This window comes from Anneissia japonica, unplaced genomic scaffold (assembly GCF_011630105.1).
Source record: "Anneissia japonica isolate Jap-2015-1 unplaced genomic scaffold, ASM1163010v1 scaffold673_len1821605_cov196, whole genome shotgun sequence".
NCBI classification, from domain to species: Eukaryota; Metazoa; Echinodermata; class Crinoidea; order Comatulida; family Comatulidae; genus Anneissia; species Anneissia japonica.
Window position 1 is genome coordinate 1,442,755 of NW_022717449.1, and position 4,116 is coordinate 1,446,870.

At 40.1% G+C, this 4,116-nt stretch overlaps 1 long non-coding RNA gene across 1 annotated transcript in view; it reads right to left on the minus strand.

Annotated features, from left to right (window-relative positions):
• Nucleotides 1-3,549, minus strand: part of LOC117110304 — a 27,894-nt gene extending 24,345 nt beyond the window's left edge. Inside the window, exon 1 of the long non-coding RNA XR_004445670.1 lies at nucleotides 3,418-3,549. This is a non-coding gene — a long non-coding RNA (uncharacterized LOC117110304). The remainder of the gene's footprint in view (nucleotides 1-3,417) is intronic.
• Between the last annotated feature and the right edge of the window lie 567 nt (nucleotides 3,550-4,116).

A 4,116-nucleotide genomic window follows, 5' to 3' on the forward strand; every position in this document is an offset into this window, starting at 1 on the left:
GTTACATTTGATATACATAGCATATGTAAAAGTGACTAAAAACATACATTTATTTCCCCTACCCCATCTTAATTAATCCAAAATAGGATATTTTATGTCAAAATTTCAAAGTGCTATAAAAATAATTGCCCAAGCTCTAAGAATGGGAATTTATTTTTTTCTGAGACACTATATGATATATTGATTCAGAAAAGCCAAAAATAAATTTTCCTTTACTTTTTTTCCCGCTAATTTCCTACTGCACCCAGGCTAGTGTTCAACGAGTTTGCGATTCTCAGCTGAATATAATCCGTAATAACGAATTAGTAATTCTTATTTACGGATTACTAATTCGTAATAACGAATTAGTTATTTCGTAATTACGGATTAATAATTCCTAATTACGAATTAGTAATCTCTAATAACGAATTAACTAATTCGTTATTACGGAGTAGTAATCCGTAATTACGAATTAGTACCGTAATTCGTTATTACGGATTAATGAACATATACTTTATTGGCACTAATGGGCTTTCGTACAAAGAATATATCTACATTCTGTGTGAATAACAAAAAAAAAATGAAAATTTGTTTAGTCTGTCAAAACTTAACTTGAAAATGGAAGACCGATTTTGTGTAGCGTTAACACACACACATTGCCATATTTCACTGTTCGACCAAATAATCTTATAGCGTGCTGGCAATATTTTCAGAGGCCATGTTACTTAAAGAATCATAATTCCATAACGGAGGGTCGTATCTGTCTCTTATACACATCTAGATGTGTATAAGAGACAGGCCACAGGAATACAATGGTTTGATCACCTTGGACTTTCTTCCGCGTACTATCTCAATGACCCAGACTGAATTTTCAATTTTATTTTTTAAATGCACAGAATATCATGTCATTTTTGTTTTGAGTTTAAATCAACCATTAGTATATTACGCCTAATTGATATAGACTCTATTATATGTTATGTATTCAAACTATAGTGTATACATTCATTTATAGTAATAAAATAATAAAGTGAAACATTTTATTGTATTGGGCACTTTCTTTTAGAAAGCTAGAATAATCTACGTTACTATCTATTTTTTTATAGTGTAAAATGAGATATAACGGCACCTGATCAACGTTAGTATAAATACGTTGGGCCAACATGGTTTGATGACGTTGCGTAAACATTATCGGTCCGACGTTGACTCAACTAGTCGGACCAACGTCTTTACAACTGCCTGAATCGACGTTGGCCCGATGGAAAAGCGAACGTCTAGGCAACATCAGAAAAAGTACGTTGGCCCAATGTAGTTTGATGACGTTGCACAAACATATCAGCCCGACGTTCCTCCCACTAGTCGAACCGACGTCTTTCCAACAAGCTGAATCGACGTTGGCCCGATGTAAAAACGAACGTCTAGGCAACATTAGAAAGGTACGTTGGGCCAACGTGATTGGACGACGTTGCACAAACATTATCGGGCCAACGTAGATCCAACTAGTCGGGCCGACGTCTTTCCAACAAGCTGAATCCACGTTGGGCCGATGGAAAAACGGCCGTCGGGCCAACCTTTGTGTAAGTACGTAGTGCCAACGTAATTATTTGACCTTCAACCAACGTCAGTCCGACGTTGATCCAACTAGTCGGGCCGACGTCTTTCCAACAAGCTGAATCCACGTTGGGCCGATGGAAAAACGGCCGTCGGCCCAACCTTTGTGTAAGTACGTTGTGCCAACGTAATTATTTGACCTTCAATCAACGTCGGCCTGACGTTGATCCAACTAGTCGGGCCGACGTCTTTCCAACAAGCTGAATCCACGTTGGGCCGATGGAAAAACGGCCGTCAGGCCAACCTTTGTGTAAGTACGTTGTGCCAACTTAATTATTTGACCTTCAACCAACGTCGGCCCGACGTTGATCCAACTAGTCGGGCCGACGTCTTTCCAACAAGCTGAATCCACGTTGGGCCGATGGAAAAACGGCCGTCGGGCCAACCTTTGTGTAAGTACGTTTGTCTCTTATACACATCTAGATGTGTATAAGAGACAGTATATATATATCTTTATTTATTTATTTAACTAGTCGGGCCGACGTCTTTCCAACAAGCTGAATCCACGTTGGGCCGATGGAAAAACGGCCGTCGGGCCAACCTTTGTGTAAGTACGTAGTGCCAACGTAATTATTTGACCTTCAACCAACTTCAGTCCGACGTTGATCCAACTAGTCGGGCCGACGTCTTTCCAACAAGCTGAATCCACGTTGGGCCGATGGAAAAACGGCCGTCGCGCCAACCTTTGTGTAAGTACGTTGTGCCAACGTAATTTTTCGACCTTCAACCAACGTCGGGTCAACGTCGCTTGCTAGCTGGGGCATCGCATTGTGATCAGTTGTAGCAATTGCGACACCCAAAGTAAAATCGTGTGTGAAATTTCACCAATAGTAGTCGCTATGTAATCGATATCGCAATTGTTACCCGTTGCGATGGGGTGTACAATGTTTATTACTCCCGATTACCACGGAATCTGATCGCAACGAATCACAATGAATTGCACAGGCACTGTTTGGCCGAGGTCAGTCAACATAGGCCTAGCCATGGACTGGAGGCCTAGGCCCTAGAATGTAAAGTTTGTTTGTGTTGGTCTGAATGCGTTCATTGATTGCGATCGGGAGTAATCAGTTTTGGATTACCACCGACCAACCGATCGCAACAGAGTGTAGTCTGAATAGGGTATTATTCACTTGAATACTTTGCAAGATTGTGATTATAAGACGGTCAATTGAGATAACTAATGGACTTAACGTGGGTGAGAAATAATTAGTCTTTGGTCTGATCGTTTTGTAGACACCCATAATACTGTGGATGTCTATAAAACGAAGACCCTTGAAAATTTCACAAACAATTTAAAAATACTGTAATTTTGATTTTTTGACTGGTGTACTATCATTATTAAAAAGAGAAAATATAAGGGTCATCGTTTTTGGGTCTTCGGTCTTCGTTTTACAGACATCAAGCGCACTACCACAGGAATGACTTATCTCTAGAAATTAATCAATACTTTTAATTAGAGCATGTACAGTACGCCTAGGCTTACATGATACTTTTATTCATAAATTTAAATGTGTGCCTTGTAATATTAGTTTCTACCTTCCCGACATGCCATAGGTCTAGTGTATAAGCATAGAGAAAGAAAATGTATAAGATACGTGACTGAAGTTAGGGTTAGGCCCTGGGCCCAGGGTCGGCCTTACGGTCCTCGCAGGGGAACATGCAATCCTTGTCCTAGGGCAGGTCTATCTATGCAGAGTAGAAGAAATAAAGTACAGTGAGCGTACCCTCTGGCGCCGCAACGAGTTTATTTAGTTTCTGAACCACTCCCAAGGATATTTATGACCTATTTTCTAGAATAATATAGATAACACCTAACGAGTGAGTACTTACCAGGGAAGAAATTACGAGCTCCAAACAAACATATTATTGAAGATACGGCGTTTACGTTACTGAAATAATCTACTTTTACTACAGGTGCTGCAAAGAAGGCTCTTCTTCCACGTCAGACAAAGGCGTTATAGCGTAAAGTTCATGCATATGTATGAATGTAACCATTATCAGGGCCGGCGGAACGTTTTTCAAAGTGGGGGCGGGGGTGGGGGCCCACTTATAAGATGAATGGGAATATGAATCATGCAGATCTGGAATCAAACCTAGGGGGTCCGGGGTCCTCCCCCGGGAAAATTTTGATTTCTAGATGGCGGGAAATGACTTTTCTCGACTTTGAGATAGGTGTCTAATGACTTTGTTCTTCAAAATTCGAGGTTTTCCCCCTTTTGAAAACGGTCAGGTAAACTTTCTTATTCTTATTACAGTAAATAGGCCTGATATGTGTGTAAACATACATAAAAAAATGAGTAGTTGCGTAGGCCTACGTATTCTTTTTTCAATGAATCGATAAGCTCCAAAGAAAAGGGGGTCCGGGGGTTCTCGCCCGGGAAAATGTTGATTCCTAGATGGCGGGAAATGAGCTTTTTTTTCCCCTCTTGAAAACGGTCAGGTAATTTTTTCCCATTGCTTTTACAGTAAATAGGCCTTATGAGTGTACCGTATACATAAATAAAAAAAAAAAAAAAAAAAAAATGAGTA